Genomic DNA, 12,416 nt, shown 5'->3' on the forward strand with positions numbered 1-12,416 from the left:
ACTACTTCAACATTAGCTTGTCTACATACTTGAGCATAACCAATTTAAATTAACCTTAGCGATGCATACAGTTCCTACCTACATAATAAAATATCTCTCTAAGTTACAAGGATGACCTTATTTTATCAACCTCAAACAGAATCTGTTTGTTCAACAGTATTATCCCACTTTACGCTTAACACTTCTCTATTTTGTTTTAACCTTTATATATACAGTCTATGATTTTAACTTGGAGGCTACGATTAGCATCGTTAGCACCGATGTAGCTATCACTCGCTTACACGCTAACCCAAGCCTTAACATTCATTACGTAGATTAAAATCATTAACACATAAATAAAGCACTCGAATTTCACTGACCGCAAAACCGCATTCACGTCTGTTTTAACCGCAGAGCGAGTCACAATAGCCCGATATATAAGCATGAAGAACAAACAACCACGGCCGGCTTCAAGTTGTGTTTCCTGGATGAACTGACCAGGCAGAGTCCCTGTAGCTAGCTTCACGGAGCAGCTAGCAGAGAGACAAGAAGCTAGCAGCAGCAGTCACTTGACAGAGCCGTCACTCAATGTGACCACGCCCTAATTTATGCAAAAACTTTAAGACCTAATATAAATAAAAGGGTCGCGTTAGAAAACAATTTACTCACAGATTCATAATCATGAAGGTGGAATCTAACTATATCGATAATAAAATGTATTGAGCCAAGGGTAGAAACATGTTTTTTTCTGCTGTAAAACTGGGCATTTTAACATTGGGGTCTATGGAAATTGCTCCTTTCTGCAGCCATCGCCTATCGGCCAATATATGAACTGCAGTGTGTAGCACTTCCGTATTGGCGTCCCGGCTCTTCCCCAGAGTTTGCCGCTTGGTTCACACCGGAATAAGTCCCTGGGGGTGGATTCATGGATGTATAATAAGAACATATAATGTATGTATGTATAATAAGAAGGTGGATTAGGCAAATGAAGCTGACGTCACTTCTTCTTCTTCTGCTTTGGGTTTACTGGCAGGGCCGCAAACAACTTCACGCCGTATACTGCCACCCGAAGTCCCCGGCCGGAAGTCCCAGGATTTGGGGACTGGCTTCAGTAGAAGCTGCTGGGACTCCCAGCAGCTTCTACTGAAGCCTTCCGAGTAAATCGCCAGAACGCCGACACCTCCTCATCTCCACCACTCCCATGTTTTATTTTGTGTTGCCATAAGTTAGTCTCTTTGCGTTTCTGCGCTTGGCTAATGCTAATAATGCTAATGCTAGGATAATAAAATGACGGCTTCACAAAACATTTTTTGAGTTTTACGGGGCGTGGTTTGCAAAAAAAAGGTTCCTATTTCTCCCACGAAAGTCCCTGCTCTCTAGCAGGGACGGAAAAGGGGGTAAAAAGGTTCTCATTAACTAATTTTAGTTCCGGCTCTTTTTGGTGTGAACGCGACATTTCGGAACTATATCGGAACTAAAGTGGGAAAAGTACTGTGGTGTGAACGCGGCGAAAGAGTGTCGTAACTCTTATCTTTCTAGGGCTCTGCCCTGGGTAAATTACCGTACAGCGAATCACAATGCGTACAATGCGTGACGTCATTGGTAAGAGACGGCCCCCGAACACATATGGTACCTTCTTATTATACATCCATGATGGTACCCCGAACACATCTGGTACCGACACCGGCCCTGAGTCCCATCCAACCGACAGTACATAGCCCTCACATTATTTGGTCCTCATCGGTCAGTGTATCGGAGTCCAGAAACACATGTGAATGCTAAAAATAAAGGACTGTTTCTTTAAGAAGAGGCTGGTTCACTTTCTTCAGTCCGGCCGGTTGGTCGATATAGCTTTTATATTTATCGTGGAATACTAAATGCCTAAAATAAAACATTATTTACTTAAATCATATTCTAAATATTGTTTTCTAATAGGGTCAACGTAACAACGTGTGAATGCAAAGAATTTCCTCGTCACTGGAACGTTTATTTCTCTTACATTTACCCCCCATAAAGCAGCAGTGGTATCTTCCGCTGCCCCGGAAACGCCGGCGACAGCAGGATAGACCGACCCCGGTGTTGCAAAGCAGGTGGAACTGATTTGTCAGCCAAAGAGTAAGAAATAGGTAAGTGGTTGGAATTTGTTTAATGACTTCCTCTATGTCGATTAGTAAGAGCAATAATTATGTCCTACGTTATGAATGGTAGATTTCATGAGCCTTTGACGCCTGGGTGTTAACAAATGTGCTAACGTTCGCAGTGTAGCGCCGCTAGCTTACAGACAAAAGAAGTGCCCCCCAGCGCAAAGTGAGCCTTTTAACAGAACGAACATCACAATGTGTGTGAAGCGGACCGTCAGGTTCCTCTGGTGCTGAACCATATCGAGGTCTGCTCTGAATGTGAAACATTAGTTATCCTAACCTCGGTAGCCATGTTAAGCTAGCATCAACGGAAGAGTCCCACAGCCGTTTACTTTGAGTTTTAAATCAGTTATACCACAACATTAGAATAATACAGGTCAACAGGAATTATTCAAACCAAACAGATACAGTTTAAGATATTACATAGCAAATTACTGAATAGCCTAAGAACTCATAAAATGTACAGTTGCATTAAACAGGTCCGTGGTCAACAATTACATTTTAAAATAACTTCAGACAACATTACATGTTATAATAGCTCACATAATAACTACATTTATTCTGTGTAAACTTTAAAGTGAGATTTTATTTTAATGTACTACTTAATACTTACTCGTATTATTATAGTCAATAAATAAGCCATTGAACCTAAAAATCTGAATTGATTAATTCAATTTAAATAATTATTATCACCAACATGTTGCAAGAAGTACAATAATGCCAAAGATCTACAACAAAAGCGTTATATTATTACAGAATATTATTTTATTTCATCACTAATGAACACATGTCAGAGCACTTTAATACTTTAGTTTCTCAATGTGTACTTTGTATACTACTGGCTTTAGTAGCTTTTCCTTTTAAAATACATCATCATTTATTAGGTAATATGAATAATCTGAAGTAAAAAGTGAAATATTTCCTGCGGAGATGAAGTAGAAGTATATAATTGCACGAAATACAAGTACTTCAATATTGACTAAGTACTTGAAAAAAGTTCCTCGAGTATCGTCCACCAATGGATACAATAATTGTATTCAATAAGCAAAATATGTGTGAACATAAAATGGAATTAAAAAAAACCCACTAAAACATGCCAGTGGTCCACATGACAGGGGGGCTGTTTTCAGCCTCAGGAATTGAGATTTCTTCCATTTTTAAATCATATTAAATAAATATTTGGGTTCAGGACTGACCTAACAAGATATCAAAAAGAAATCACATTGGGCTTTGACATTTTCTTACCTTTTTTTTTTTATATGCCATAATCTAGACACCATCTTGTCATTTTGATGCTGGTTTTGCTCTGTAGGTATGTTTTACATTGTGTTAATGAGACTCTTTCAAAAACCTGTGACCACATTTTCAGCTAGGTTGGAACAAAAATAAATGTTTTATTTTATTTTTGTTATCAAATTCATAATTCTATGAGTACTAATAACATAAGTATGTCATTATTCAGGTGTCCACAGGTGTCAACTTGGAGCATCCATCAGTGCCGCCTGACAGGCATCAGCTCAGCATCAGTTACGCTGGACAAGCTCGTAAGTAGTCCTGTTTTATTTTTAAATATATATATATATATATATATATATCTATTTATTTATTTTTAGTTCATTGCTCAGCCTCTGTGCTAGTATGTTCTGGTTACCCCTGACTGGATAACATATTTCACAGCGTGTTGCTTTTTACCTGAGATTGTGATTTATTTTATTCTAGAATCCCTTAGATTTGAATGGCCAAGGCAGCCAGAAGTACACAGGTATGACCTTCATCCTCCACATTTCATCATATCTTTAGATGGATAATTATAAATTGTCATAACCACTTGTGTAGGGCAGATGTTAATCTCATAACCCCCTGACAAGATGTTTTTTTCTTGTTTTTAGCGAAGCCTATCAAAGGTTCAGTGATGCCTGTGAAGAAAAAGAGGAAGCTCCCTGATGCAGATGATCATGAGCGCAAATGTAAAATTACGAGGTAAATGGACTCAATAGGCCCAGGAACTATCAGAGCTATTCCTGGGAAAAGTACTCTGGTGTGAAAGCGCCTAATGTGTCACATATTTCATGTGATACATTAGGTTTTTTCACACCGGAGTACTTTACTTTACTCCCCCACTCTTTTTGTCACTTGCATCTTATTCTAGGGCTGCAATGAAATTAATTTAGTTCATTGTTGATTATTCTTAATTTTTGTTTGTACGATTAAACGTTCAGTCCAAGGTGATGACAATTTGTTTTTTGTTTGTTGAGCCTTTACAGTACCAATTATAAAGAATATGTATAAATCCTCATATTTTTGAGGCTAGAATATATCTTTCCTTTTTTGCACGAAGCATAGTGAGCAGCCGATGACTCNGAACAATGAGGGCACGAGATAAGTTTGTGCAAAGATGGAAGGCTGACAGGACAGCTAGGCCATCAAGTTATTTTAGCCGGGCCGGCTAAAATGATTGGTCGTGCTTTTTACAGCGCTACGGCTTCCACAGATGACATTTTTTTATGTATTTATTGTAAAAGTATTTAATATATGTATTGCTATCGGGATGTTAAGAGCATTCCATGGAATGTAACAAAAAGTGTTTCTGAGATAAATTACATACCCCACCTTTAAGGTTTAAAGTGGCAGACTGGTAGTCATGAATGGCTTTTATATTTAATAATGATCCATAAATCAACTTGTTGACGGTTCAGTAATTGATTATAGTTCTGCAAAGGAAATCTGACTTGCAGCATAACAACAAAACAGACTCAGCCATCAGTAAAACAGAAAAACATCAATTAGAATAAGTGTTATTATATAGCAGGAACATCAATAAGTGACAGCGTTAAGGACATCATTGGGCAAAGAAACACCAACAAGTTACAAACAGAAAAAGCTTGAAGCATGTTAATGTCTATTGCACATGTGTCAAACTCAAGGCCAAATCAGGCCCTTGGTGGATTTAATTTCGGCCCGCAGGATCATTTAAAATTACTATTAGATCTGGCCCGCCGGTATATTACACGCACACCTTCACTCAATCCTGAGGGTCTCCTCAGCTCAGAGCCTGAGCCCAAACATTGATGACCTTGCACCCAAGATGAGATGCCAAGTATCTGAGCTAGCATCACAGAGCAGCACACTGAGTTTAATGGATGTTTCCTTCTGCACTTTCTCTCTCACGACAACAGGGCATGTTTGGTTTTCTCTTTGAGGGAAATAGTTTTGTTGGCCTGTGGAAAATGTAATCATAAGAAATGACTCTGGAAAAGCTGCAGATAGAGCCATAAGAAATGAATGCAACGGATTAATTTAATGTTTAATGTTGTTTTTATAGGCAATAATTTAAGCTTTGTTAGTTCCAGGTTTAATATGTGCNGTGTAAACTGTACTGCATCACATAGCGTTTCAGACACACAAACTTTTCAACTTTCAAACTTAAACGGTGCGCTCCCAGCGCACGTACCGGCAGTGATCTACAGCAGCGGTTTTCAACCAGTGGTACGGGGACAAACTGTCTCGCTCTCGTAATGTCTGTCTGTCTTGCTCTCGTTCTGTCTCTCGTACCACTCTCGGTTCCACTTTTACTTTTGCGCGCTACCTGTCTCACTCTTTTCCGGCCTCCAGCTTTTCCTGCTGGAGCCCGCCGCTTAAAGGTGGGGTGCGCGGACCGGCCATAGAGCCCATAGAGTTAAAGGTGGTGGACTGTAACCTGTAAAATCCATAGATTTAGGAGGTCCCCTAGTGGCCGTTAGCTGTAAAAATCCATAGATTAGCCGCACCGTTATATAAGCCGCAGGGTCGAAAATGGGAAAAAAGGCGCGGCTTATAGTCCGAAAATTACGGTAGTTGATTTAATAATTGAAACATAATCGGATAAAAGCTTCATTGCATATACAGTTTAATTCAAATGCACAAGAATGTTTGTATTGTTCAGTATCAGGATGTTTCCTTTGACCCTCTTTCCGTTTCTGTCCATTCTCCAGGGGTCCTGATGGTGTGAAGATCGAAAATGCAGACAGTGCTGTTGCCACGGTGACAGGTCTCGAGGTGGGCACGTATGAGTTCACCCTGACCGTGACGGATGACAGGAATCTGCAGAGCAGCGACATCGTCACGGTGATCGTCAGAGAAGGTTAGTAGATATTAGTGTGTGCAGACTATTCCATCTCTCATAAGCAAATAAGATAACTAAAGTCGGAGTCAGACAGGTGATGATTATAGATGAATTATCCACTGTTAAATTCATTTTAAGTGTCATTCTGTGTTTGTTTTGAAGCAGAGGTCGTTTTGGTCTTGTCATTTTTGTTTGAGATTGTCATTGATTTAGAATGTGTGATAAATTCCAGTCATATTCTTGTTGTTGTTTTGACCTTACAGTTGCTGACCCTGTGGTTTCTCTTCTGTGGAGAGAAATGTGTATACCTGTCTCTCTGTATACATTATTTGTGTTTCTGTGTGTCAGATATCTGTAGCAGGCGTTCTGTTGTGAAGCTGGAAGTGATGGATTCTGTTCAATCCTTTTGACTCTTTATAAAAAACGAGAGCTCTGTTCTAACTTCAAATGTTTTTATTTCTCACCAGAAGGTGATTACTTTTGGAATTACCATGACTAAGATGAGTTAAGAATACATGCCCGAGCATACTAACTCATTATTGTTTAATTGGTTTGTTAATTTTTTAACTCTTTTAGCCATTTCCTTTATAAAATCCACAACAAACATTTTCAGAAATACTGTATATCTGATAAGTAAACACATTACACATACATAGTTACAAACACAGTATATGCACATAAGCATTTCCTGTACACACACATAATATACATCCTTCAATATTCTGTACCAAACTACATAGGATGAATATAAAAATATTCCACAAAGTATTATAATATTATAAAATAAGTGAAGGTTGAAAAGCTATGGGATTAAGAATGACTTAGTTTCCCTTGGGTCAAAGACTCTCCTTGTCAATATGTACACTCAAGTATTTTTGTTTGGTTGTGCAGCTCACATCCAAACAAATTTACCAAAGTATTAAACTTGAAGATGCAAAGACATGTGCAACGCCTGCTGTTTTGGTGTGCTAGCATTTTTTTACTTTGATAATTGCAACTGATATTTGTGGTGGCAGAGTTAATTCTCTAACAACTAACCCAACTCTCTGTCAATGCAGCCACCTCAGTGAATGATCATGTATATTTTCCTCCAGAACTGGACCAGCCTCCAGTGGCTCACGTTGGGTCGAGTCCGACCATCGCTCTGCCCGCCAGGACAGCCTCTCTGGATGGATCCCACTCCACTGACGACAAGGGTGGAGTCAGCTACCTGTGGACCAGAGACGATAGCAGCCCTGCAGCTGGGGTAATGTAGTTCGCAAAACTGAAAATAATCCACTTTACAAGAAAAAAAGAACGCAAGAAAAAACATTCAAAGGGAAACATGTTAACACCTCTTTGTGTTGTGTTCCAATAGGATGTACTGAACAACTCTAACCACCAGCCAGTGCTTTTTTTGGGGAACCTGGTGGAGGGGAAGTACAGATTCACCCTGACTGTGACTGACAGTAAGGGGCAGACCAGTACTGACAGCGGCACACTGGTGGTTAAACCAGGTAAAGTGAAAGGACTCAAAATCCTGTTTTGTTATTTTTTCTATATATTTTGTCTTTGAAGGCTAAAATGCGGTTTCCTTTAAAGGTCACCTATTATGCAAAATCCACTTTTTCATGTCTTGTATATATAAACATGTGTCCCCTATGTGTAAAGAGATTCTGAAAGTTTCAGGAAAAAAGATTATCTCTCTTTTTGTCCTGATCCATCTATATAAAAATGAGCTGATCAGATTCTGGCCACTTTATGATGTCATAAAGATTTTTTGGCTTGTGTAACCATTAGCTAATCACCAACCAAGGTAACCCCCCCACCTTCCCACCTTATCACCTGAATCTCCTCCTAGAGCACCATTGTGTTATTTTTAACCAAATATCTCTCATACCCCTTTCACACCAACGCGGTTCCAGGGCCGGTTCGGAGCTGGAGCTTGAAAAGCACCGTTTTTCCTGTTCACACAGCAGCGGAGCCGCCTCTAAGCTCCGGAATCCGGTCCGTTTCAAGTTTTCGCTCTAGAAAGCAAGCGCCGCATTCGTCACGCTTACGTCGGAGGCGGGGTCAGGGGCATCAGTTTTAATGTTATACCATAGTAATTAATGCTGCAAAGCTGGGTATTTTGAGCTTGGCGCATGCAGAGGCTAACAACAGCTAGCTCTAACGCCATCGAATAGGACGTATATTTACCTTCTTTCTCCTACCGAATTTCGTCGTTGATGATGATGGTTGTAAAGAAGTCTTGAATGTAGCATGTAACGACTGTAAAGTTGGTAGTAAATTCGTCCCATTTGTTCCATTTAGTTTAGACGGAGCAAAACCAAAACGAGTTGCGCTTCAATACAATCTGCCATTGTTTTTGTTGTCGATGTGAGGGGCTTCCGCGCGGTTTGGCTTTATGAAGCAGGCACGCAAANAACAGTCCTGCCGGTCCAAGGGCCTATTAATTTACCTCTACACTAGAGCAGCTGAGTGGTGTGGTGCTGTGAATGGACCGTACAACAGGAGTATAACGTCGGCGAGGGTGTGGTACATATGTACATGTTTTCTCCTCCAGTTTTCCGTTGTCCACGCACGCACGCACACACACACACACACACACACACACACACACACACACACACACACACACACACACACACACACACACACACACACACACACACACACACACACACACTGTATATACTCACTTCAGAATTGATTTCTTGATTTAATTTTCCGTATGCTTGTTTAAAAATGTAGGAAGCAACGGCCCTCAAAAGTTCTGCATCGAGAAAGTGGGTAAAGAGAACTGGCTTCCACGGAGCCACACATGGTAAGGCCAGTTATTCTTCTTCTACTTTCTAAGAAAACCTCACTCAGGCTTCAGGTATGTTGCCAGAGGTCCAAATCCTGCTGGATTAACACTTTTTGACCAAACCCTCTTAGTCATATCTGATTCAACCAGGCTCCTTTTATTGTCAGGCTTTAATTTGAGATTTGAAGTTTTATTTATTGTCTGAGAATGTGTCGTTAAACCGTGAATAATACAGTTTGATATGGGTTTACTTAGCCAATGCTCTTATGAAGCCTCATGTGATACTAGTGAGGCAGGGACATAATTGCAATCAAATAATTGAAACAAAATAAATAATTTCTCACTTAAGAAAGTCAGAATTTCATTAACAACACTGAACCAAAGGGACTTTTATAAACTTATTTTATCTGCAGTTCAGACTAAATCTGTACATTTTAGGGATTTGTTTCACTTGTTAGTTATGAGATGCAACGTTTAAATGTTGGCGATCAAACATTAAATCAATGTTTTCTCTGGAAAGTCATTTGTTTTCTTTCTCTTTTGTTTTGTAGCTTTAATCGTCTGGACCTCCCTCCCTACAAGAGCTACGAGCAGCTGAAGGAGAAGCTCATGTTCGCCATCGAGGAGACAGAAGGCTTTGGGCAGGAGTAATGAGCAGGAGCTAAAGGATGGGATGGAGGAGTGTTGGCTTGGAGGAGCCATATCCTTTTCAGACATGAGCACTTTTTAACATGACCTCCCTGCAGCCAGGAGCTGCTTATAAACTGGTGATGGACGTACAAATCTTTATTTTCTATCCCTGTATCCGTCACAACTATTTCGTCACACATTCATTTACCCTACAAAAGACCTGTGAATCCTTCTCACAACGTTTCACTTCTCACCTACATGATGGATGGCGAAAGAGGCGCCTTCCTCACCCTGTCATGTCTGCACTCGCCGAACGTTGCGCAAGTGCAGTTTCTGCTCGTTCACCTGTGAATCTGTGCAGTGGTAACTTCTTAACAGGTCTATACACTAGAATTAATCATTTGGGAGAAAAATAACCATATTTATGCATTTTTACTTAAAATAAGTACATATCTAAAAGTAACATCAAAGGCACATGTATGGTTTGGGTTTTTTTCAGGCTCAGCTTTTGTTTGTTTTTTTTGGTTTAAAGGATGAATGATTTCAACAACTGACTGACTCCTGCAGCTCATATGCATTTTCTTTGACAAATCGAGCTAATTGTAATGATACTTTCTCTTATTTCGACAGGTTGCTTTCTTAACTTTATAATGAGTTGAACTAGTTTGCACATAGCTATGTGAGCAGGAAGACCGGTTGTGATTGTTCTTAAGAGAGGTTGTATTTGTATGTGCAATAGTTTTGTAGGAAACAATTATGCCAATAATAGAGCCAAGCAATGATTTGTTTGATCATTTTATAACACTTTGGTAAGTTTCAACATGTACTCCTTATTTGAATTGTCAATATAAAATAGAGAACATTTGCATTATTGCAAGTGTTCGTAGTGAAACCTGTTTGGTTGTGATATGATTAGAAAACTTCCCAAAATAATCTGTGCTGTAAATAGTATCAGCTTATTTACCAGTCAGGACGACTGAAAGAGTCTTGGTTTTGAATTATAATCTGTTACTAATGAAGTGGGAGTTCTAGCGTGTGTTGTGAAAAAGAGAACAATGATTTGTTGAATAATTACCTATTATTCCCACTGAAAGGTAGCCAATTCTCTGGTAGATGTCCAGACTTAAGTATTATTAGAGTTAAATGATGTTAAATACTGAATCCTAACTGTTTAATGTGTTCAGTGACTAATGCAGTTTTTGTAAATATACTTATAAAGTAGAAATATGTTTAATATCTTAATACATTTAGTTCACCCAAGCAGTGGACCCCTTACAGTTGCAGGCATAAGTGGACCATTAGGATTAATGTAATATAAGTGACCCTAGTTTTATAGGGTGATAGGTATTCAGATTTGTACAGAAGTATATTAGAATAATTCATGTCTTTTCCAAAAATAGCTGTTTTCTTCAAGCTTAAAGTTTATTTTTTATTTAAGGTAGAGTATTACTTTAAGTAAATGACTGGAACCAATCTACCAAAGGATGTTATTTAATGGTTTTTTGTAAAACATTTGACTTCATTTGAGGTATAGGTCTTAAAGTGCAGTTTTTAACATCCCCTAAATTGTTATATATCACATTGGTTGGCGCTATTAGGTTGTTAGTTAGCCTTTATTATATTAATGGGTAACACTGTGAGGTACAAAAAAAGGTAGCAATTTAGCTACTTCAATCTTAAATACAAAATCTGAACACAATTTGAATCTGTAAATTGATATTTTGTAACTGTCCCGGCATCAAGCTGTGTAGTGTGTGTGTAAGCAGCGTGGTGTAAATGACGTGGTATAATTTCAATGTGTACACCAGATAATTTAACAATCCTAATTAAAAGTTGTGTTTCAGCTAATTTACTTTAAGTTAGCTGTAACGAATGAAATGAAATATCCACACATTTTGTATGAACAATGTGGCCGATTGCCATTTCACAAAATGCTGGTTGTTATAAGTGCTCCCTCACTGACCTGACGGGTGTATTGACCCTCATTCAAAACCAGTTACTGCTGACTTGGTTTCTATTAGTCTCTTATGTTTCACATTATCTCACATTTTTATCCTGCATTAATACCATAGACTGTATGATTAATACACACACATAGACCTATAAAGCTACTACTGGTGTGCTGATTTGAAATGAGATTACTGCAGAAAAACCTTCAAAATGTTTACTATTGAATATTTTAACAGATAACAACGAATAACTTAGCACCTTGACACTTCCAACTGGTTGAATTAACCACTTCACTGTTTAATCACTGCTTTGTTCCAGATCATGGAGCCATTTTAATGTAGGCTATAGAAATATGCAAAATAGTGTTTGTAGTTGTACTGATTGCATTGTAAATCATGTTGATAGTGTAATCACTGTTTTTGAGCTCCAACTCTTTTTGATAAGTAGAAGTCAATGGTTGAATACTATTTATTTGGAAGATGGGTTTCATGTAACAATGGGCTGGATTGATTGAGAAAAAAAACAACCGTAATAAAATGATTTAAACACTGGGCTTCTGCAGGACAATTGTGAAGTGTTTATTATTATTTCAGCAACATTTTCCAAACTTGTTTACAATATCCCACACACTTTACATAACTTTTATTCTCAATACACACAACCATTGTCATCTTAAATTATAAAAAAAATAATTGAACCTACACATAAATGGAAAAGTAATAATAAGCTCCAATAATGCTAAACACAGGGGGAAATTCTGCATGCTGTTCACCCTCAATTAGCTTTAACAAACTACTTATAGACTTACTTTGGCTCCATATTTTTT

At 38.5% G+C, this 12,416-nt stretch overlaps 2 long non-coding RNA genes across 2 annotated transcripts; both read left to right on the forward strand.

The window, feature by feature from the left end:
* The first annotated feature begins 2,006 nt into the window (after nt 1–2,006).
* Nucleotides 2,007–4,124, forward strand: LOC104962779 (uncharacterized). Its single transcript, XR_800244.1, has 4 exons — nt 2,007–2,105; nt 3,583–3,664; nt 3,840–3,882; nt 4,010–4,124. It is a non-coding gene; the product is annotated as an uncharacterized lncRNA (long non-coding RNA).
* Nucleotides 4,125–8,864: 4,740 nt separating this feature from the next.
* Nucleotides 8,865–12,151, forward strand: LOC104962778 (uncharacterized). The gene is made up of 2 exons (XR_800243.1): nt 8,865–9,028; nt 9,562–12,151. It is a non-coding gene; the product is annotated as an uncharacterized lncRNA (long non-coding RNA).
* Nucleotides 12,152–12,416: the final 265 nt, after the last annotated feature.

This window comes from Notothenia coriiceps, unplaced genomic scaffold (genome assembly GCF_000735185.1).
Source record: "Notothenia coriiceps isolate Sejong01 unplaced genomic scaffold, NC01 NC01_scaffold00035357, whole genome shotgun sequence".
Taxonomy (NCBI): domain Eukaryota; kingdom Metazoa; phylum Chordata; class Actinopteri; order Perciformes; family Nototheniidae; genus Notothenia; species Notothenia coriiceps.